The sequence below is a fragment of the Ctenocephalides felis genome, unplaced genomic scaffold, assembly GCF_003426905.1.
Source record: "Ctenocephalides felis isolate EL2017-DRISC unplaced genomic scaffold, ASM342690v1 CF-g0.4_SCAFFOLD_03571, whole genome shotgun sequence".
Classification (NCBI taxonomy): domain Eukaryota; kingdom Metazoa; phylum Arthropoda; class Insecta; order Siphonaptera; family Pulicidae; genus Ctenocephalides; species Ctenocephalides felis.
The window spans coordinates 53,925,626-53,951,609 of record NW_020539725.1 but is presented as its reverse complement, the minus strand read 5'-3'; the positions used below and the strand labels follow the sequence as shown (position 1 = coordinate 53,951,609).

The window sequence follows — 25,984 nt, the reverse complement described above, 5'->3', positions numbered from 1 at the left end:
ATAAAATCTTATATTTATAAATGTAGATGAATCAGGAATGTTATTTTTTCAGAGTGATTGTTATGTTGAGCAAAAATTATGCAAAATTAGTAAGAAATGTAAATAGATAAAATATTTTAAAATATTCGACTGGAAAGTATTTTGTTTATTATATTATAATAGCAAGTTCTTAGACACTTCTAATCGGTATGCAATATATGGTGGTATGGATTGTATAGGTATAAATATAAGAGTAAATTAATTTCTATTGATTGACATGACTGTTGTATTAGAATGTAAGTTGATGTTTTATTGAGAAATTGTGTGATGCAATAATTATGCATTGGTGTTTCTGAAATATTAATAAAAACGATTGTCAATGGAAAAAAAGTGGGATGTTTTTTGAATCATTCAAATCGGGCGCTCTGTTTTTTTACGATAGCAATTTTTTCACTTGATTGCAACTTTCTGCACTCTTTGCCCTGTATCTCCAAACGGCTGAACCAACTTTTGTCAAAAACTAATCAGCACGTCCCCTTATCAATAGAAATCGAATGTTTTTTGAATAATTCAAATCGGTTAAGCGGTGGTCCTGGAAACGTCGACAAAAATGTGTATCCGCACACACACACATATGCAACCATTTCTTCTAAGGTATGCCAGAATGTTCAGAAACCTTGAAAACAAAAGATATATAAAAAATTTCATTTTGATTTTTTTGCGATTACTATAACTTTATATTTCTACAGTATCTACTTCCTCCGTCCCACGTATGCACCTGGATAAGACGGGCGCCTCACCTCTCTACTTCACCTGAGGCGCCGCTGTTTCACGCCGTCTCTCGACGTTGTCTAAACCGCACTTTCATATCTCGTTCTACCTACAATTCTCATAATTCAACAAGCTATTTCTATCATATATACGTTCGCTATTAATAAAGTTCAGGTCCTGCAAGAAAACAAAGAATCCGGCGCATGCGTCCTTTACAGACTATCCACGTGCTTTTCACAAAACATTTTCGCGTTTTCGCATTCAGTTCCCGCACGGCTGCGACCGGCGATTGTTGTGCGATAGACTCGACGTCATCGCCGCGATTTAGATTTTTTCGTGACTGGTTTTATTTGTGTTATAAAATTTATTTTGGGAAAACTATTACGGGAGTGTTTGATTGTTTTCATTGGCTTGTACATTTCAGACAATGTGTGGTAATCGAGTTAGTGCGTAAACGAACTGATACTGAAACAACAAACACACAAAGCTGTTAGCATAAGGTAAATTATAAAGGAAAAACTAGTATTAAAAATAATAATTATATCTATTAGATATTGTTGTAGATCTAAAATATGATAATGATTATTATCTTTCTCTTAAGAAAATGATCTTTGGGGGATATTGCTTCTACATTTATCTGTTTAGTTAGTTAGTTAATAGATAAATAATTATTATATATTATTATTATTATTTATACTCATTATTATAAATAATGAAACTTTGATTATACGTATTTCATAGATAAATTATAAATTTTTACAAATTAGACGACAACGTTTATATGTTTACATAAAAAGTAAATAAACAAAACTTGATCAAGCGGAATTAGATTGAAGGATCTTGTTCCATATTTCTAAAAATTCTTTAAACTGAATTGCCAAGTTAACATTATTTTAAGTATATAGGTCAGTTTTAAAATGTTATCTAAAATTATAAGATATACGCTTCTATGTTTATTTTTTCGAATAAAAAATAATCTGCTGGATTTTATTCTTCATAGCAAGAGTTTGCAGATAAGGGTCTAAGCCTATAGAAAACACACATATCCTTCGTTTTACACGTTTTCGATTTTTTAAAAATATTTTTCTAACCAAAGTTATTATTATTTGCATTTGCACGAAATTATAAGCACTAAACTATAATTTCCTTATGTCTACAATAATATTTTTATTGTTGTACTATCAAAATACAACACTAAATAATGTACGTTTAAGAATGTATAGTACATAATCTATGTTTTCAAGGACAATATGTAGATAAGATAAAATCTCCCCGTTTTATGATCAAAACTAAATTTTATGTGTGTATAAGCTAAGTTGTTTGGAATGCCAAAACAAAGAGCATCGTTGTTTTTAAACTTTGTTTAAAACAAAAAATAAACAAAAAATATTTCAATAAATATAAATATGTACAGTTCATTTTTGACATTGTTTGGATATTTAACCGTAGGTATAATATACCTCATCCTATAGTCTAGTAAACAATAATAAGTATAAATTGTGTGACAAAAAAAGAGGAAAGGAAAATTTTCCTCGAAAAAAATCACATATGAATATTTATAATATTAGATAAACTTTATTTTCAATTAGTGTTTATATATAATTGATAACGTAAATTTATTCAAAGTGAGTAAATAACAGCATTATTTTTCACAAAATCTATAATTTATAAAAAATAATATAGTTCGACGAAAATGGCAAAAAATAAAAATAAAAAATAACGAGTAAAAGAAAGGTTATATCTTTATAAAACAAATTAAAAATTTCGAACCGTCTCCATAGTAGTAAAAAAGAAAATAGATATTGCTAATTTTTATTCTATTATTTTTTTTATTGTTCACTATTTATATCATTTAACATATTAATATATAAGTTGATAGTGAGTATAGAAAATAAAAACAAAGGAAAAAAGAAATATTTAAATTATGTTGTAATCGAATGAGAAGAAATTTAGAAAAAGTACGTGTGTGTGTGGATACAGTTTTTGGGCGACGTTTTCGGGAATATCGCTGAACTGATTTGAATGATTCAAAAAGCATTCGATTCCTACAAAGGGATTAGTGCTGATTTGTTTTTATAAAAGGTAGGTCGAGTAGTTTCGGAGAAACGAAGCAAAGAGTGCAGAAAATGGAAATTAAGTTTTTGCGAGAGCAATGTATCCGATTCGAATGATTTAAAAAACATTTTGCGTATTAAAAAATGATTAGTTTTTGCAGGTCTTTTTCTATTTCAAAATTTCAATTTTTTTTTATTTCCATTTTTTTATATCAAAAATGATTCGGATTTTAATTTTAATTCTAGCTAAAATTCTTAAACTCTCTTATATACTTCAAATAAATAATTTTAACTTTACAATTCAATTTATATAACTAATAGAAACATGATATAAGTTCCTTCATTAACTTCCCGTAGGGTAAGTTATTGTAATGGGCCGAAAATCGGAATTGAAAATTTTTACATTTCTCGATGTTTTGAAGGTTTCTGAACGTTTTGGCATACCTCAGAAAAAATGGATGTGTGTGTGTGTGTGTGTGTGTGTGTGTGTGTATGTATGTGTGGATACAAATTTCCAGTCACGTTTTAGGGCGCACGGATCAACCGATTCAAATGGTTCAAAAAACATTCGATTCCTATTGATTGGGAAAAGAGCTGATTAGTTTTTGGCAAAGGCAGGTCCAGCCGTTTCGGAGATACGGAGCAAAGAGTGCAGAAAATAGAAATCGAATTTTTGAGAGAACGGAGTATCCGATTTGAATGATCTAAAAAACATTCAATTAGTAATGATTGGGAGAAGTGTTTATTAGATTTTGGCAAAGGCAGGCCCAGCCATTTCGAAGATACGGAGCTAAATATGTAAAAAATGGCAGTTTTTGAGAGAACTAAGCGTCCGATTTAAATGATTCAAAGAACTTTCTGCTTGTCTTAACAAAATAATTGATTTTGGAAAAAAAATTTGTTCCAATTTTTTTTTTTTTTTTTTTTTTTTTTTTTTTTTTTTTTAATATTTTGTATATCGAAAATATTTCAGATTTTATTTTTAATTCTGACTATAGTTCTAATATACTTTAGAAATAATTTCAACTCTGCAATTCGGTTTATATAATTCTTATAAATATTAGACAATGTTACAATATTTATAATAATCTATTTGAAAACATTCAATATTCCTCGAACATTTCGTTACGGTGCGGGAAGTTCCAGCAATTTGCCTCAAGGCACGATGCCATAATTGCCTCAAGACAGAATTCCACTTATAGCTAGTTTTAATTTCGCTTGATCAAGTTTTGTTTATTTACTTTTCATGCAAATATTTATAAATGTCATTGACCAGTTTCTTAATAAATTTTATTGCCATCTAGGTTTTGTAGTAATTTATTTGGAGTTTTGGATGAATTTTTCATGAGTACTTATTTAAACTTTGGCAGACAGACGGACAGTCAACGGCTTTACGCTCAAAAGGTTCCGTACCAAACTTCAAAAAACTAACGGGATGTTCATTATCTTAATTACCACGCTTTTCATGCATTTTGTGATGTTGTATAATATTATGTGAGTGAACATTCTATTCTATTCTATATAGCATTGGTTTGGTACTAGTGTAACAGTTCGTAATTTACAGAAGCTGACAATGATATACGATATCTTTCGTGATACGCTAGCGAAATTTATATTAAAATAAGATTTTCGTTATATTTATGCATTCGTGTTCTGTATATTTTTGGCTTATATATCAGCATGATTAAATATTTCGTGTCGAATGGCCGCGAAAATGCAATGTTTTTAATTAAAATTATTTATTATCACAGTAGAAAAAATAATTTGCGCAATAAATTATTTTCTGTTTGCTTGCACTGGGTAGTAAATGTTGGTGATGAAATTTATAATAATTGAGGATTAATGGTTTAATTCGAATATTGACTTAGTGACAATAAAAGATATGAAGCTATAACATATTTCATAATTATATTAATATACATATTTGTTGAACTATTTGAATTAATGCTATGCGATGATGTAACTTGTAATACGTCTTCAACTACATTAAGATCGTAGTTGCAGTCAGATGTTATAAGTGAGCTTATAAGAAAGTACTCTTAATACAAATTTTCTAAACCAAATATCATTTGCAAAATTTGTATTTTCAAAAACTACAAAAAATTCTTAAAAATCTAATTTTTTTTAAGTTTTGAAAAAATTTTAAAGCTTTCTCAAGCTTTCACTTTTTGATACAAAAAATTTCAACAATTTGTCTTAAGGCACGATGCCATGCACCACTAGTTTTTTTATTTTTTCTTACGTGCGAGAAATTTCGCAGAAAGCGATCTTAAAACATTTAGCAATTGTTTTGCCGGTGTTGGAGTAATATATTTCAGCGTTATAATTGCTTCGTGAGGTCGAAACACTTTTAAATGCGTCCCGTTGCCAACGTAGAATAATTTAAAGATTTTTAAGCAGCAAAATAACGCACATTCCTTACATTAATGTCTTAGGTAGGATTACATCCTATTACATAGTTAATACAGATTTATATCTCACTTGGTTGAATTTTTTCATAATTTATGTCTAATCCGAATTTTCTAAATTATTAGACAGACAATATGCTTGAAGATTAAACGAGATGCAAATGAGATTTATTACCTTGACTTTTCGAAAATGAATATAATTTTTATATAGGTATAATCAGCTTTTATAAAATTGTTATATAATATTGCTGCTTGTTTGCAATATATGAACTTTTATATCATGATTAGTAGTACCTAAATTTGAACATACTGTCTGTTCGAGCCTCACAAATTTTATTTATCCATCTCCCTCTACCTATATACTGAACTCCCTCTAATCTGTAATAAAATAATTTCCTACCCTACTCTAGGTACTAAGATAGTTATAAGAAATTATCCATTCTGTACGCATAACTTGAACCGTGAACATCATACAAATAAATACTATTCATAACTAACCAACTTATTTAACTCACATATTTTTAAAGGTCTGATATAGCCATTCTAATGATAAATTATATCTGGTCCTTCGAGGTAATTAAGTGTCTGTGCGTAGTGATTTTTAATTGACTTTTTTAATAAACATTGCACCGGGCGCTTACATTTTTTGGTCCAATTTGAGCCGGATTCGACCTTCAGTGTTATACTTAAACTTATATTAACTAATCTAACCTACAAAGTGCACAGTGATTATTAACAGCGTAATCCACTGGAGCCACTAATCTAACCTACAAAGTGCACAGTGATTATTAACAGCGTAATCCACCGGAGCCACTAAATTTAACCTACAAAGTGTACAGTGATTTCCAACAAAAGCGTAATCCACTGGAGCTACCTAATCTAACTAACAAAGTGCGCAGTAATTATTGACAGTGTAATCTACTGGAGCCACAAAAACTATTCATCAGTGCACGTTATTATCAACAGCATAATTACTGCATTCATCAAGAAAATCTACGAAGCGGTCAAGAAGCTACAGAATCACATCAAACAAGGTTAGTCAAAGCAATCCTTTCTAACTTATCCTAAACTCATCCTAATCTTTCACCTAACTCTATACTTAACCATCTAGAATTTTGTGTGAATCTACATTAAAATGGATTCATTAAAATCATTACAATCTTTACAAAACGAACTAGCATTAATAAAAGCTCGTCTAGCAGAATTTGAACAAACGTGTAACGAAATGTCAAAAATTCCATGTAGCGATCTAAATGTATTACAGATAAACGGTATTTTGGAAAAAGTGAAACCTATGATAGACACGTTCCAAAATACACTTGTCGAAATAACTACTTTTTTAGACGACGAAGAAGAAATTGATCAATTATTAGAAACAGAACTACTTGATTTCGATGACGATCATACTAGATGTCTATCAAAATTACGTAAACTACTTAATAGTGCATCCACTAAATCTGGTTCTACTAACAGCTTTGGTGATCAAACAATCAAATCGTCAAAAAATATAAAACAACCTCCAATTTCGATCAAATTACCTGAGTTTGATCAAAATATCAATCATTTTCAAAATTTTAATTACCGTAAACCCGAGACAGGGAGCATAACTGAATATTTACCTGTACTCGACAAAAACTGTTCCTTCGCGACGGAATTATCAGAAACACGAAACGAAAATAATAAAACTACGTATAACATTCCGACAAATTCTTTTAACGCAAACATTTTAAACTTTCCAAAATTTGAAAAATTACCAGACTCAATATGTAATAAAGCAAATTTTGTTATCGACAACGAAACCTTTTATAATAAAAACATAAAATTAAGTCACAATAAACCTGATTTGTATATTACTCAATTCGGCTTAAACGGGAACATGCATCCCGAGTCTTTCACACATTATAATTCTACCTCGAACCTGGAAAACCAGGTACTAGCCGGAAAACAAAATCTCACCCCAAATACTACGAGAATTACCTGGCGATTCGGTATAAAAATTCCTTTTGCCAACAATAAAAATCTGGCACGTAATAAACATTTTGAATACTACATACGAACAAACAATAAATTATCTAAAGAATATTACCTCATTACCGATGCAAATAAAATACTTTCATTACTAACAACCAAACGAAATTTAACAAAACTTTTAACGAATGACAAATTAAATCTATATGATTTCAAAACTAATCATTTTAAACTTTTAGATAAACCCTATTTTTATTTTAACAAACAAACTGCTAAAACTCTAGATATAGTTTGTAACATACTAGATAGTTTTAGATTCAATAAGATAGTTTTAGCTAATAACGCTATAAATAAAACTATTATGAAAATACTTATTTTGGAAGCTACAGCTCCAATATGTTATAAATTATTAATAACTCAACAATTACCACACGAATTTTCCGACGCGACAAAATGGGCATACAGAACTTTTACCTATTTATGCTCTACCGGGAAAAATTCTAATACTAAAATATATTTAACTACATCGAAACCTAAAGCAATGGTTCTAAAAAATATACCACTTCAACGACTTGAACTTTTAGCAAATCTTATACAGAAAGAAAAACGCGCATTAAACTTTACATTTGATAAGAAATTTTATTTGAATAACTATACGGTTACTTTATTTCGTATAAAACCTCTATTATACAAGCGGAAAGCCTTGGTAACTGATAGAGTAGACGAAATAGAAACAAATTGTGATATAAACATTTTGGCTTCTAATACTGCAGTTAATCTAAACTTACGATTTCCATTGCGGTTACGAAAATCTTTCGATACAAACAACTGTTTAACTTTTAAAATTCCAATAACAAAAATGGAATGTGAAACTATTGAACTTGTTTCAAAAAATACCTTTATTATCTTGATTGATTGTTGTATCACTAAAGCTCTTCATATTGAACAAACTTTTAATTTGACTGCGAAAAACTTTGTGGCCATACGGAAATGGTCCATTACGCAAAGTTGCAAAATTTACAAAATATATTCAAAAAACTGTTCAAATTTTGTTGACGCAGCATCAAACTTAAAACGATTTCATATGATACTACAACATAAATCAATTAACACAAGGGCAACAAATAATTTAGCAATTAAACTTTTAATAAATTATATCATATCAAAGACCCTTCATTTCGAAACTATCGATTTATTATCTATTTATCTATTAAATCTCATAAAGCACGTTAAAATGAGATATCGGAAACACTTACATAACATACCAACATTCTTATGAATAATTTTACTTAAATACATTTTAACGCAGATTGACAAAATTCTAAACCTGAATCTCCTTTGATTCCAATCCTAATTACTAATCCTTAACAATTCACTTTCCAATTGGAAATTCTTTACCTTTATACCTAACCCACTATTGCTTAAAATACCTGTCAAGAGACTATTCCGGATCCACGACTGCAGGGATCAACCTTTTGGAAGCACGCGACAAGATCAAAATTGCATACGCAATTATTATATCTAATTGGAATCTTTCAACCCTTGAACTGGCACCTGAGACGCGTTCCAGCAAATTATCCAGAGGAAGGAAGGTACTGTGCGTGTTGTGACCAATAAAACAAACAATAGTGTGGTGAATTGTGCAACAACAAAACTTTGTGTACTAATAACTAACAGGGATATATACCATATCATACAAATCAATGCATAAACTATTTTATCTTGAGACTTTAAACGCCAAACCTGTGAGTGTTACCAATAGACATTATAATCAATCGTGAATTCATAAACTGTGTTATCACAAGACTTTAATCATTACTAGAATTTAAGTGATAATAAAATCAATCATTTTTACATATTATTATAACTAATCAATCAATAATCAAATAATAATTATACATTTATATTGTAACTTTATTATAACACCATAACTATACGAAGCAATGTTGAAAAATCATGTAAATTAATTTTCCATTGTTTTTTCAAATCGGGCCGGCATGTTCGAGCCTCACAAATTTTATTTATCCATCTCCCTCTACCTATATACTGAACTCCCTCTAATCTGTAATAAAATAATTTCCTACCCTACTCTAGGTACTAAGATAGTTATAAGAAATTATCCATTCTGTACGCATAACTTGAACCGTGAACATCATACAAATAAATACTATTCATAACTAACCAACTTATTTAACTCACATATTTTTAAAGGTCTGATATAGCCATTCTAATGATAAATTATATCTGGTCCTTCGAGGTAATAAAGTGTCTGTGCGTAGTGATTTTTAATTGACTTTTTTAATAAACATTGCGCCGGGCGCTTACACTGTCCCTATTTGGAAATAAAATGTAACTAATGATGCTTGGTATCGGGCTTGGAAAATTGTTAAAAGCTCAGAAAAGAAATTCGTTTTTTTTTTAAATTATTGTTTTCGTAATATTTTAAATTATTAACATTTTCGTAATATTTGAAAACATTTAAAAATGTAAATACTTATTTAATAAAACAATATAAAACATACAAAATTTTGATTGAATTGCGCTATATCTAAAAGACAATATTAAGAGCTAAAACTTTCAGAGAATTGTTTTTTATCAATTTGGAACCATTTGAGCCCTTGGGAGCAAGGAAATTCGAAAATGTCCATATTAAGGACCACCCTAATATATATATATACATTCATTCATCAACCTTTCTAATACTAAAGCTTCCAATATGCCATATCGAACTTTAAGATGCAAAGGCACGTCGGTATTTATGTGAAACTATTCTTGCTATCATTTAATTGGCTATAAATGCTAAAAGAATTGATGTTCCGAGTCCAAGATAATTGTTAAAGAATTTCTTAAATATTTTAAATTGTCTGCCAAATGCTTAAGTACTAGCTTTAGGTATCTACAAGAAATAAAAGAGCAAAAACAAAAATATTTTTTTAATTGGCATACTGTATTACTCTTAATGAATTACATATTTTCTACGTGGTTATATAAAATAGTATCAACAAGAAAAATATAAATACCTAACTCTATTCCATTTCGAAATTTTAGTACCTTCGTACTTTAGATAAACGTAATTATTACAGATCTACTAAAGGTCCATTATAATATTTGTCCAAATGCTATTACCAAAATATAATTATGGACTCACATCTATATAGATCAAAATTTTGTTATTCCACGTCAAAATTATAACAGCGTGATAATTTGTTGATTTCGTGTTTGTTATATGGCAAAATGATTATACATTAACATATGATAATACATAATATAATACTGAGCTTATTACATCATCGAACTTTAATAATTAATGTATAATTGAAATATTGTAAGCTGGATACAATATAATACATAGTGAAAGAAAAATGTAGATACATAAAATACATATTTTACTTCTTAAAGTATAGTTTCAACACCAAAAATGAGAGGTTTCGTATAGAAACAAAAAGGTTGAGCTTTAAGGATGTTGATTATTCTAAATGGAAATATACGGCATTGAATAAGACATTAAAATTTTGATTAAGAAATTTAAATTATAAAAAAAGAAAGAGCTACGAGTTCATGTATTTAAAAAAAATTCAAATTTTGTAAAATATGAGTTTTCATCATGTTATTTTTTATCTACGAAATTGTATAACATAACTACAAAACAATTTATGTTCTACATGTATGTATGTTTTATGAAAAGCAATAATCGCATTAAAATATGATTTATTAAGTTCATATAGGATACGTTATTGTAATCTCAAAAAATTGTAAATGAAAGTTTTTGCATATATTTACTTTACAAATCCTTCTGTAGATTCTGGTATACCTTAAAAAAACATTGATGTATATTTGTGTGTATGTTTGTATGTGTGTATGGATACAATTTCTTGTCGACGAGTGATTCAAAAAACATTCGATTCTTGTTGTTGGAGAGATGAGCTGATTAGTTTTTGGCAAATTCACGGCCAAACGTTTTGTAGATACGGGGCAAAAAGTACCTAAAATGCTTTTATAAATATATATGTGTGTGTATGTGTGCAAAAATTTGAAAAATTCATACCCAATATACAACGTCGACTAGAATTTAACTACATTTCATCTTTTAATAAATAACCTATCAATTGACGACGTGACCATTGAACATTCTTCATAATCTTCTTCCGTATTTGAAAAGCTTAAACTAAAACAAATAACTTCCCTCAGGAGTGAGTGACGGGGTGAATGCGCACCCCGAACAAATGTGTTAACGTCTGTCTATGTTTACGAGCTTGTGTTCGCACAGAAATGTCGGAAATATGAGAAAAAGAAGCATTTTTGTCATTTGCACCATATTCCGCATACTGACATCCATATGACGGATATTTATGAATATGTCCAAATGTTGCCTTCATCCGAATACGTATATTATTTGAATTATATATACAAGTAGTGCTTGAAAAAATTTCAGGATTTTTGACATTAAAAGGACAAGTCTGATTAATTATTAACGAAAACTAGTAGAGCAGCGCATCGTGCTTCGAGGCAAATTAGAAACAAATTTAGAACAAATATATAATAAATATATAAACCTAAAAAAATTAGTTTCTCTAATTACAGTACAAGTACTTTAAACGTTTATTTTTTTCTTATCATATATTTTTCTGAAACCATATTTGTGATTTTGTTGACAATATATTTTATTTATTCACCTTAATCAGGTTTATCTTTAATATATCATATATTTCTATAAGTCTTTTTGGACGATTACAATAACTAACCCCATGGGTAATAAGATTTAACTTGAAGCCCTATCAAAAATTAAAATGCTCGTATTTCTACCAAAGATATAACTTGTGAACCAAAAGTCTGTCAGCAAGTCAAAACAATGTTTACAAAGTGTCAAAACAATGTTCAAGAAAATCAAGTTCAGTTTACATAAATGTTGACCAACTTTTGTGAAGTTCAGATTCCTTATTCGATATTTTGTAATTTTATCATTTTAATAATATCAGTATTAAATTGTCGATGTTTACCTTATAGACATATGCAATTAAAAAGTCTTGAACTCATCTGTAAAATATTTTAGTGCGTTAAAACAATTTTTAAAAAAATTGTTTTTTTACAACACTTCTATTACTAGCTGCATAAACATTTAGAAAAAAACTGTGTTTTTGCATTTCAAAAAAACTTCACTAAATTATTTTTAATTTATTAGAGTATTTAATAGTAGGTAGAATCGTATAAATAAATTTAGAAAATCTAATAAAATGTGAGAAACAAACAGGAAACATCTACTGAAATCTGAATGATTAGTATTCGTACGACTAGCATTTATATACCCTGACAGAAATCATAATAATACTTTCAAAACGTGACTAGTAATATTTCGAACTATTCGATTTTATGATTACTTTCTGACGACGGGAAATTAACTAATGCCAAAGTCAACATTTTGAATCTTGTATAAGTATATGGCGATTATTAACAGGAAACTAACAAAGCATATTTATGAATGCTAGAAGCTACATTTTTAAGATTGAAGGTGATTTATCACCTATAAAATAAAAATCACATTTTAATGACTGCTAAAATGCTCAAAATATTTATTTTATTTTTGAATTAGAGACACTTAGTGACTACAAATTAAAATTTTCACCATTTTCTAAAAAATGAAAATCTCAAAAAAAGGTATAATAGTAAAAAATTTAATTTGGAGATGCCTGAGAAAAGTCTATTAAGAGATTATCGAAAAATTTCAAAATATTTCGATTTTTTTTAAATTAGAGACACTTGTCACACTATTTGATATTTATAACTTTTTTGAGTTTTTCATTTCTTAAAAAAATAGTAAAAATTTTCATTTGGAGATGAGGCTGGTAGAAAAGAAGTCTAAGAGTCCTAAGAGAAGTCTATAGAGAAGATTCTCCAAAAATTTCAAATAAATCGGATCAAAAGAGCTCGAGGAATCGTGGATATCGTTTATTATTGAAAAAGACAGTTTTGAGAAAAACCCGTCTAAATTTTTTTGAAAAGGAAGAAAACACAAGAGAATTATCATGGTCAATAGCTGTATCTCCAATAATTTACATATTGGAGGTACAGGCTCTCAATTTTTTTTAAAATAGTAAATATTTAAATTTTGAAATAAGGTTAGTATATGCCTGAGAGAAATCTATAAAAAAGATTCTCTAAAAAATTCAAGTAAATCATTTCATAAGAGCTCGAGGAATTGTGGTCATCGTTTAATACTGAAAAAAAAAATCGTTTTGAGAAAGATTGGAAAGAAACAGATTAGTATTTTGAGAAAAATAAAGGAAGAAAATAAAATAGTAAGTATTTAAATTTTGAGATAAGTTTAGTATATGCCTGAGAGAAGTCTATAAAAAAGATTCTCTAAAAACTTAAAGTAAATCAGTTCATAAGAATTCGAGGAATTGTGGACATCGTTTATTAATGAAAAAAATTCGTTTTGAGAAAAATTGGAAAGAATCATTTTCCGCTTAAGAGAATTGTCACGGTCAAACAGCTATATCTCCAAAAATAATTTAAATTATTAAAAATCATTTCGTACACATATTCTTAAATGATTTAAATTTAAAAAATATGAAAAAAATTGAGAAACTATTGTTTTGAATTTCTACTAGAATACACCCTTAATATATCTAACGTGCTATGATTATTAAATATAACGTATCCCACATTATTTATGATCGTCTTTATGATTTTTTTTAAAAACAATGATTAAATAGGTATTACATAAAACGATTTAATTTATTATATCCTTTACCCTTATATATTTGTATCACACTCGTTTCATTCACGTACATTTCGCTGTGTCGCCGGCTATTTCAAATCATATTTTAGCTTAAAATTATTGCGGAATAAATTTCAAAAATAGAAATTTAATTGTCCTGAAAACTCGGACATTAAAAATTATACAGCTCTATGTGGACATCAATCTCATTCGTGCCGCTGCGAGTTGAGCGGTTTGAATTTGCATTGAAGTGTTTCAGGACGAATAAATTTAGCGAAAAATGCTCTGATTTTTAAACATTACTAAAATAGATATTTAAATTAAATATTCATCGGTAATTATAAATAATTGTGGCTTCGTTTTAATTATATTGTAAATAACTATATTATTAAATGCCTTCAAAAATACCGATAGTCGTTTCATCAACGTTTATAAAAATGTCGATGAAATAGAACAAAACATTGAAGAGCATTTTCTGCATTAATTGCACTAAAAAGATGAAACTATTTGCGTATGGCATCGCGCCTTAAGGCAAATTGCTGGAACTTCCCGTACCGTAACGAAATGTTCGAGAAATATTAAATGTTTTTATATAGATTATTATAAATACTGTAACATTATCTAATATTTATAAGAGTTATATAAACGGAATTACAAAGTTAAATTTATTTATTTAAAGCATATAAGTGAGCTTTAGAACTTTAGCCAGAATCAAAATTAAAATCTGAATTATTTTCGATATATAATTTTTTTTTCCAAAAGCAATTATTTTTCCAAAACCAGCAGAAAGTTTTTTAAGTCATTGAAATCGAATGCTTAGTTCTCTCAAAAACTGCCATTTTTAGCTCAATATTTCCGAAACGTCTTGACTTGTCTTTTTAAAATCTAATCATCCCACCATTACGAATCGAATGTTTTTTGGATCATTTAAATCGGTTGATTCATTCTCTTAAAAACTGACATTTTTAGCACTTTTTGCAACATATTTCCGAAACCGGTGAGCCTGTCTTTGTCAAAAACTAGTCAGCATGTCTCCTCATCAATAGGTATCAAATGTTTTTTGAACTATTCAAACCGGATAATCCGTACGTTCGAAATCGTCGACGAAAAATTGTCTCCACATACATACATACACATACACATTCATTTTTTCTAAGGTATGCCAAATGTTCAGAAACCTCTGGAACGTGGAGATATGCAAAAAATTTCATTTTCGATTTTTGGCCCATTACTTTGGCCCCTACGCTACGGAAAATTAATAATGAAATAATTTATCATTACTATTAAGTATGACCTGAAATTTAGTATAGAACTGAAATTTTACTAAGAAAGACCACACCACAATGGATCTTTATATGTAGGTGCAGTAAACAAAAATGTAATTTCAAAAGTATATGATAGAGATCGCGTCAAATAAAAATATAATTTAGTGATTTTCTCTCTACTTTTCGACTTTGCCATTTATTTACAGCGTATTCAGATTTATGTGTCTGTATTCTATTCAACGTATATATTTTTCTATTACTCGGCCATCTTCCCTTCCGTGCGGAGGATGGAGGATATTTTTATTTCCATTCGATATATCATATGCTTATATGAATTCAGTACAATTCTCGGATATTCTGTTCGGAGCTGTAATACCGATTCTAACATTTATTTTGAACACTGCACGTACGGGCATTCTGCATGTACGACTACGTACTTTTATTGTAGAAATGGTCATTTATACTATTATAAATAATAGACTCAATATGCACGTGCTAGTACACTGAGGGCTGTATAAAAACATGCTTACAATAGAAGAGTTAGATGAACAAAATACTAGTTTAATTTACAATATACGGTGTTTGTGTTTGTGTTTTTTTAAGTAATCCAATTTCATACAATTTTTGCATAAATTTTTTCGAACCTTTTAGGACATGAAGAAAATGCAAAAAAGAGCAAACGTCGATAAAAGGTCTAATTTTGACAAATGCCAAAAAACGATACTAATTTTTGCAAACTTTGAATTTTTTTTAAAATTAAACGACTTGCCGTAGATCGGTAATATGTTAGTATGATCTATAAGGCTATGGTATCTACCGTCAAAAAAATCAATAATTGCAAATTTTTTTTTAACACTTTAATACAAGAAAATGACCAGAAAACATAAAATTAGCGAATCTGATATTTTCGAGAAGTTAATGAATATTTTCTAAATTCTGGTAAATTTAACATACTCATTAATTTACAAATATTGCATAAAAAATTTAATTTTAGTAGTAAATTATGTGTCTATTATTAATCAATATTTCAGTTTCCCCTAATAAATCTGATACAGAATGCATTCAGAGTTAACTTATCTACGATTTTTACCCACATTTTACATTCATTCGCAGATATTTTCAATATCAATGATCCACTCATTTAAATATTCACGATACAATTTTACGATTGACAATAAAACGCATATTATGCAATATTTTTAATAATGTCAATGCAATATTCCGAAACTGCCATCCGATACCCGTTCATGGACTCTATCAAGCTTTAATTTAATACACTATATTATACAAAAAACATTTTTATCAAATTAATATGCTTTGTTATATTACAATTATTAAATTGGGAATTTTATGCGGAGAATATATTTAATTGATTTAGTATGTTCCAATCGCTCCATTCTATTTCCAACTGATTTGGGAAATGAATTCACATGAAAATTATTTTAAATGAGAAGTATAGGGACGGCAGTAGAAAACTCAAATGCAGAATTCAGGCAGATATTTATTATAAATGAATTGCTGAATTTTTCGATTTATATTTAATTTTTTATTTATATCACTATAATTGTGTAAAGACCCAGATCTGTACAAATTATATAGGAATCTTCAAAAATTAAAAATCATAAAATATTATAGGGTTACGATATATATTTATATTTTTTGTTTTTTATTGTTTTACTCTAAACTATCAAGTTTTTACCATTTTACAATCCAGTTTAAATGAGCAAATTTTTTTGCACAAATGATCAGAGCTCTAAGTTGCGCTTGAAAGCTCAAAAATGATTTTCAAACTACGTGAGACAAATTCTTCGAATTTCTTCACCTAGTTTCGGCTTGAAGTTGTTCTAGCACACCCTGTATATATATAATATATTTATATATGCTGTGTTTCTGAAAAAACTTTCGAATATTTTCACTGCTTTTTATAAAAATGCCGAACTAATAAGTTGTTCAAGAATTTCCGGATGAAATTCCAATGGAAGTCGTTCGGTCTATTTAAAACGGGTAATTAATTAAAACCTGTCCGCTGAGTTCCTAACCTTGACATATGTCAGATAATTTCCTCCACTAGATAATGTTTTACCCTTTTATATCCGACAACTTTCCAACTGTCAACAAAGTATTTTCCTAAAGATTAAAATACTCGACTCGGTGTAAATAGAAACAACTTACTTATTTGTAAGTACAACCTACTTAGAAAATTTTTAAAAAAATCCATGCAGAGTAGTTAACTAAATTTTACCAAATGTTAATGTTATGACAAGTAGCAAGAAACAGTTTTACAAAATGGTACTAAATACTGTCATAAACCATGTGACAGTGAAGAAAAGGCACAAATGTTCAAAACACAAACGTTAAAAAAACGATATTATCATAACTTGATCTTTTAGATATGGCTTGACACATATGAGTGAAGTTACATTTTATGTGCAAAACGCCTGATCTCACAGCAAATATATGGCATGTTGACAGTATTTAGTAGCAATTTGAATGAAACATGGTACGTAACATAGCCTTGCCATAACATTGGTCTATTTATTTTATGGCAGAATGGGCTCATAAATTAGCAATAAATTTTTTCATTGCATATGCTATTTGTTATATAATTAATACTACATTTTGTATTTTGAACAAGGCAAGATATAAAAATAAATTTATTTAATAACTTGGAAATATGAATTTTCGTAACAGAATCCCGCAAAGCCAAAAGAGTCGCCCCATTGTTTCGAAAATCCTAGTTGAATATAATGCTCTTCCTACGTAGAATTCTCGAGACCAACTTTGAAGCATTCAGAGGCAAATGTGCATATGTAACTAAATAAATATTATTTTGCTATAAAATGCTATAAATAATCCGCTTGAATTACATATGCTCAGATAAGTGCACACTACACTTGTTTCAGTTCAGTTCAGCAATAAAACTGAAAACCTATTTTGAAACCAGGTTATCATGGCAGAGCGGGAATATGATGTAAATAAAAATATTATTTGATGGAGAAATTATCTTACAGTGTATTTTCAGTCTCCTAAATCATCAAGATTATAAGCTGTGGCCTTTATTATTTTGATCTGGATTATATGAATTATTAATAAGGATAAAAATGTTTCTTTATCAAATAATAGTGTTATTCCTTCGAATAATACATGTACTTTGATTTGGTATTATTAATAAATAATAATTATAACCATTCCATTTTTGGTTTTTTTTGTCCCGCATCTTTGAAACGGCTAGACCTGCCTTTGCCAAAGACTAATCAGCACGTCTCCATATTAGTAGGAATCGATTGTTTTTGAATTATTCAAATCGGTTGGTCCGTGTTTGCAAATTCGTCGATAAATATTTGTATGCGCACATACACACATACACACACATACATTCATTTTTTCTAAAGTATGCCAAAATGTTTAGAAACCTCTTAAACGTAAAGATATTTAAAAAAATTTATTGTCGATTTTTTTGCGATTACTATAACTTTCCCTACAGGAAGTTAAAAATGGTTTGACCATTTTGATTAAACTTTGTATAACGATAAATTTTGTAGTCTCAAATAATATACAAAAGTGTTATAGGCGATAAGCGGTTGAATTATTAAAATTTATCAAAGTTTACATTTGATAAACTTATATGCGCCGTTGTATCGTAGGAAGCTACTGATTACAGTTGACGTCTGCAAATAAAATGCATTTTTAGAATTAATTTATAATATACAATTATATATATTATAAGAATGTTTGTAGGGTAGGGCGGGGCTAGTTGAGCAATTTTTTACTTAAACGGATGTAGCTCCTCAATGAAAAGTCTAAATGATTTGTTATATGGCTTAATGGATTTGCTATTTATCGCTTAACAAAAGTGTTGATGCTATTTTTTGGTAATAAGTAAAATTTAAAAGCTACAGCTGTTTAAATGCAAAAAGTCAAGTATGCTCAATGTACCCCATAGGTGGGGTAAGTTGAGCACTAAGAAAGTATAATGAAATCATAGGTTCAATGTCGATTAGTGATGAAATAAAATAAGTTTTTAATAACCAGTTCTATATTTATAGTCTTTATTGACAGAAAAAACAAAACTTATAGTAATTTGCTTTGAATAATTAACGAAAAGCAGAATCAACAAAACAATATCGTATCTTTGGAATAATTTTACCATTATATTCAGTATTTTTGTTTAAAATCATTATTACTCATAGACCTAGCTTAAATTTTAAAAATAATAATTAATTTCTGAAAGTTAATGGTAATTGTCTTAGTGACAGAACAAGTTTAGCAACTATGCTCAACTAACCTTAACTCGGAATTTCGAAATAAAAGTAAGTTTATAAAAAAACCGTAAGTATTATACCCAGAATCTCTGTGCATCTTAAAAGTACTATAATTATATGAAAGAACATTTACCTGATTAAAAATAAATAACATTTGACAAAACCAGACGAAAACTCGTGATGAATTACGTTTTTACTATTTGGTTTCAAAATAAACAAAACGACCGTGAGCCTCACTCATTTGTCCAGCGGCCACTAGCGATCGCGGTATGTTTATTTTTCCTAAACCTCTATCTTTCCGCCATATAATGCCTAAACGGACGGTGAATAGTTTTTGAGATATTTTGATTGCTCAACTTGCCCCTATGCTCAACTAGCCCCGCTCTACCCTATATCAAATGGAAATTGTATTGATTATTTTAAATGGTTAGATATATCATCTAAATCGCTAAATCTCAATGTTTATTGATAACGTTGATCATGGCATAATACCACTTACTAGTTGTAAGTTACGACTATATAGTTTGCGTAATTAATATAAATAAAACAAAGTCGTTAAGACCAGAAAATTTATATACCCGATTATAATTATTATTATCTCTGTTCTAAACTTATGACATATTCTAAAACTTCTATTCCGTCCTCCAACTAAAAACGTTTTGCGCTCCCGGTAATAAATTTATATGACAAATAGCAGAACGCGATGCACTTGTGGCACTTCTGGCAGTAAAACAGTATCAGAGAGCGTATAAAACCCTTTCTTAATATCAAATGTCACATTAACAATACGTTAGGTCACTTTTACATTAAACAACACATTACTGCGGAACAAACTCATTATATTAATATAAAGTTTTGCATCATCATAAGCCAGGACGTGCGCTCATGTACATGTATGCATGTACATGTAATTGCATTAAATTTAATACAATAATCCTTTCTTTCCTCTCAAGAGAATAAAGTTTGTTCTACACAAGTCACGTGCTTTAATATATAGACAGCAGGCTAGGGGACAAATTTCTCAAAACGCCGGAAAACTATTCACAATTGTCTAACAATAGTGTGTTTTTACTTCATAAGTTTTTAAATTTCTTTGAGCTCATTATTTTATAAGAAGTATGTAAAATTCCATCATAGTTTTGAACCATTGTGTTGCTTTAGAACACTGATAATAGTTTTTTTTGCAAATATAAAATAAACTAAGAGTAAGTTGACTTTACTCTAAAAAAGTTGCATGAATTTTCCGATATGTGTAAATAATGAATTGCAAGTAACTGTCATCTAAGTTGTCTAATTTACCTATTGATCTGTCGACCTATCTATATTTCTAGCTGTCCACCTGTATACCCATCTACTGGTTACTTGGGTATTGATATGTGTATCAATTGGGTATTGATGTGTGTAATTAATATTAATGGTTTTTATTATCATTTTAGACCACAAAATGTCATTTTTTCTGCAACTCCAAAACCGATGAATTTGCCTTAAAAAATGTAATCAATTAAATACTTCATTCTCTTAATTAATTAATGATTTGTAATATAGTCCATGATAAAGGATTTGTATAAAGTCCCACTTCCAACTAATCTTATAATGTTATTAAGAGAAATAATAAAATATGTATTTAAAATATATCATACTAGCTGTACCCGTTCATACGTCGCCATGTTTTAGTTTAAATTAAAAAGTTAACAAAAATGTACATTTGTTGCATTTAGTCTACCAGTTTTTTTGTTTAGATTACTATCTGTCTTTTTTTCTACCTGTTTGTCCTTCGTCAGTTATTCGCCATTTACCTGTTCAACATTTCAACTGTTCAACAATCTTTCTACCAATTTTTTTATCAATCATCTTGTTTATCAATCTATCATTTTACCGGCTTACCAATTTACCTGTCAACCTGTTTCACATGTCTACCAATTTACCTGTCAACATGTCATTACATGTTTTCAAATTTACCTGCCACCTGTCCAACAATTTACCTTTTCATCAATTTACTTATCTACCAATTCACCTGTCTATCAACTTACCTATCAATCTGTTTACCAACACACCATTTTAGAAGTCAACTAATTTACCTGTTTACCAATTTACCTATCATTCCGGTCTATATGTCTACAAATTAACCTGTTTAACAATTTGTCAACCAATTTATCTATCAACATATTTATCAATATACCATTTCACCAGCCTACCGATTTACCTGCCAAACCATCATCCTGTTCTACGTGTCTACCAATCAACTTGTCAACCTGTTTATCTGTTTAGATATTCGCCTATGTACCAGTTATTCTGTCCTTCATTTTATAAATTCTCTAATTTATTTTATTTATTTATGCATTATAAAAAAATTAAAAAATTAAAAATGACCGAAAAAAATAAATAAAAAAACAACTGTTAAAAAAAGTCTTCGTGAAAGCCAACTTCTACCAATTGGCTTCAATCAAAATAAACGATAACCTGATTCGGGATATACCTAACAAATTCCCAAATTTTCACGGCGATCGGACGTTTGGTTTATGAATGCTTAACAATTACACTTATATATGCATGTATAATTTCGAAATGGCCAATGGCCAGATTACAAGATCAATAAAACAATATAAAATGTGATTGATAAATGCTATCTGTTGATATAACTTTCAATTATTATTGTAATGCACAAAGAATATGTTCATATTTCATCCCTCACACGACCTACTAGAAGAAAATATAATATAATCCTAATTTAATCGTACGTAAATTTATTACGTAATAAACCTGGATGCTGGAACCGTTCCTGAAATTAGCAGCAATCAAGATTCTACGGCATAACATTCGTTAGCGCATGGAGGAATTTGCAAAGAATGCGGTGATAAAAGACACATAAGTTTGCGAGAAGCTTCGCTGATTTATAATGGAATTAATCACAGGCCTTTATGGACGTCGTCGTCTCATAGTTTTAAACAAACTTCCAGCCTGCTTCGACTGATTATATTAATAGAATAAGTTTTTGTTCGAAATTGATTAAAAACGATATTAAAATGACGTTATCGGAAACGTGTCTGGAATTTTTTAACGATTGTAGGAACAGTAATAAATTCTTGATCAAAATATTTGAATAAGCCGCATTTTAGTGCAAACTTGCTAGTGGTATAGTCGTCAGAGCTTTGTTCTTCCAACCAGAAGATTCCTAGTTCGACATCTACTTTGGACAACATGATGTTCATGTATTAGTGGTTGCACTATTGAATAAAGATTTATATATTGTTATTGATTGATTAGATCCAATTTTTTTAGACCAAACTTGTTCACACTGATTAGATCCGTTCGCTTGGTCCAACTTTATTTTGAACCAATTGCTTCATAACGCGAATTATAGAAAAAGTTCGTGATCAAACTTTGTTAAAATAGCAGATAATGCCAAGGGACCAGAAATAATCAGATAGTAGCTATATCAGACCAAATAGAAGATGATATATAGTTTAAATCGCCGTATGTATAGATCATGGGTTCCCAAACTTTTTTATGTCGTGGACACCTTAAACTTTACCATAGACTATCTATTTAGCCAATTTAGTTTTTTTTTATAAATTTGTATTTGTACTAACGTTAACTATTAAACATTTGAAGTAAAGATACCAATCCAAAATATGACATGACGCGTTGAAAAAATAGCTGCATAAAGCTCCATCAAATAGGAAAATGATCAATTTTAGGTAAACTTTAATAATAAAATGTATCAAATTTATTATAGTTATTAAAATATTCTAAGAAACCATGCAGTTAGGTAAGTATCATCACTACTCTATAAAAATAGGATTATCATATAAAATTATGATCCATGTTAACAAAATGAATGAAAACTCAATGAATCATTTCAGAGACCATCAGCAGCTGTGGTGAAATATTTAAAAAATCTGATAATAATATTAATATATTATTCATATTATAGCTTGGTCACAATAAAAAGTTACCATAGGGTATGAAAAAAATTTTGCTTAATATTTTTCAAGCACTTGGCAAGTGGATCTTGACATTTATATTTTCTATTGTTTTATTAACAAAGTCATTTTATTATTTTATTATAAGTATTTGTCTTGATATATCATAAATTACCCAAAAATGATCATAGATTTTCTGCACAATTTGACAGAGCAGTTAAAAAAATATTTTTCTGATGAGTTTTATATTGCTCAGCAATTTCTTTGACGCATTCTAATGAAAACTTTTAATGAAAAACTAGTCTTTTAATAAATAAATTCAACTTTTTACTACTTTCATGAGCAATTTTTAAAAAAATTAAAATTTGGTTGTGCGTATTTTTGGATCATATTGTGCCATTACAAAAAAGAAATCAAGTCTATTTTAATTACCTACACAAATCTAATGTAATTTATTTTATAATATAAAATGTGTCATAAAGAAATGATGACTAAATTTAATTGAAAGAAAAATAAGTAAACTAATATCAATAACCGAAAAAATTCCGCCTTATAATATTGAAATCGCATCTCCATATCGGATTTTCTCAGGAAATATATGAGAACGAGTGTTTTACGACTGCAATGCTGTTTAAGTACACGTAACAAGAAAATCGTAAATTTTATTAGTTTCTTATTATTATTCAGAAATTTTGCTTATATCTGTGAACAATAGTGACGGCATAAATAACAATATAACAATGATATTATGGTTTTAATAGAGAAAGCAATATAATTTTGTTATTGCATATTGAGATTTAACAAACGCATTAAGTTGAATATTAGAAGGACTTTTGTTGCATTTTATAAGTTGCAACGAAAATATGCCATCTTCGGATTTAATAACAGCTTTTATTTTTTAAATTAATTAAAGTAACTCTCTGTTATCGTGAGTTCAAAAAATTAAATCAGAAGATGTTATTGCGTTCTATAATAATACAATTTGATCAGGTATCATATCGACTAAAAATATGTATACACCCAGTCAATTCGATTTGCAAACTCCAATAGTACATCTAATAGATCGATTAGCTAAAGGGTCATTATCAAGGCACGTTGGCGTGCTAGGAAGCAATATATAAAAAACATGCATATAATTTGCCTATAAATATTGATTCTGGCTTATACTACGTAGTAGGCGCAACACCTAATAAATAAACATAGCACGTCATAAAATCAAATGTTCCATTATATATAGCGCAATGGTAACAGTTTAAAATATTACACTCCCATAAATGCAGTGAAACATTATTATTGTTGGTTACTCATCATTAGTTTTTGTTTTTTTTTTTAAATAAATATTAAATATCTTAGAGCAGTTAAGATAAAACAATATTTTGTGATATATTTTTATATCAGTTAGAAAGACTTATGTAAATTTACATATTTCCACATTGGTGACTATCAATCACAATATATGAACAGAGTTGCAATAGTTGGATCATTAACACCAATCAAATTTCAATTAGACAGGTCATTGCGGATCCGGATATTAATGGTATTTAGAAGCACATTTTTTAGCCCTGACGGAACGTGGACACAATAACTTTGATCATCGATCTTTCAACGGACTATCTATATAGTACGCCAAGACATCAAACAAAGAGAATAATGCTGTATCTACAACTTTCCTACATTTGATTTTCACACAACTAAATACAACGTGTTTCCCATCACCTTCAAACAAGCTTGACGTCAACACTGAGCGCGGAGTGGGGATCAAGTCAGCCTTGATATCCGGGAATAACATAACATTTTACATATTTTTGTAAACAATATTTTGTAATATATTTTATATAAGTTGCAAAGAATCTTTTATACATTAGAAAATTTCCTCAACTTGATCAAATTAACAAATTAAGAAATTATCAACTGTCGACATATCGACGTGACTCGTGTAACAAACAATATATCAAATATGCAATTAAACCAATCCGCGTTGATATTCCAAGAGTATAAATAATAATTCATATTTAAACTTGTGATATTAGTTTAATGTTTGCGATCGTTCTCGTTTAAAGTTCCCCTCTGTATAAAGTTATTCGTAACTTTATAAACATTTCACGGATTGTGGCACCTCTAATATAAATTTCGTTTTAATTCAGAATTTAATATCGCCGAAAGGTGAAATGTCCGAATCCGCTTTAGGGGATGTAATTTATTGGAACTTCCGAACTTTTCATTATGGTTCGCGCGTCCGCATAGTTAGTATATTAAACACAAATACGTTTTATATTGCTATGCAAATACTTACGCACGTTTGTTCATCCACATAGAAACCGATACCAAATACTGCCATAGGAATTAAGGAGGGTTTTCTCGATATCAATTAATTACCCTTATTGGAACGTGTGTGCTTTATGGAGTTTGTCGACGTGATTTTTTTTTGTTGTGAGAACTTTTTAAAAACTCGTGAAAATTCTACGGGCGTCCAGCTAAAATTTGAAATTGAGCTTTAGATATTATAAAATTCTCTTCGGAAATATTGGTCTTTTCAAAACCATAGATCTCCCACAACTATCTAGTCAAAACCATTGGCACCCACAATATCTTAAATCTTTTCAAAACCAACGATTTAGCCATAGCCATCAATCTTC

At 29.0% G+C, this 25,984-nt stretch overlaps 1 protein-coding gene across 2 annotated transcripts in view; it reads left to right on the top strand.

The window, feature by feature from the left end:
- Nucleotides 1-1,127: 1,127 nt before the first annotated feature.
- The window catches only part of LOC113384512 (delta-sarcoglycan-like), a 287,433-nt gene continuing 262,576 nt past the window's right edge, over nt 1,128-25,984 (top strand). Inside the window, exon 1 of one of the 2 annotated variants that reach the window (XM_026622235.1) lies at nt 1,128-1,250. The gene's annotated coding sequence lies outside the window, so the exon portion shown is untranslated. The remainder of the gene's footprint in view (nt 1,251-25,984) is intronic. The other variant, XM_026622237.1, reaches the window with a different exon arrangement.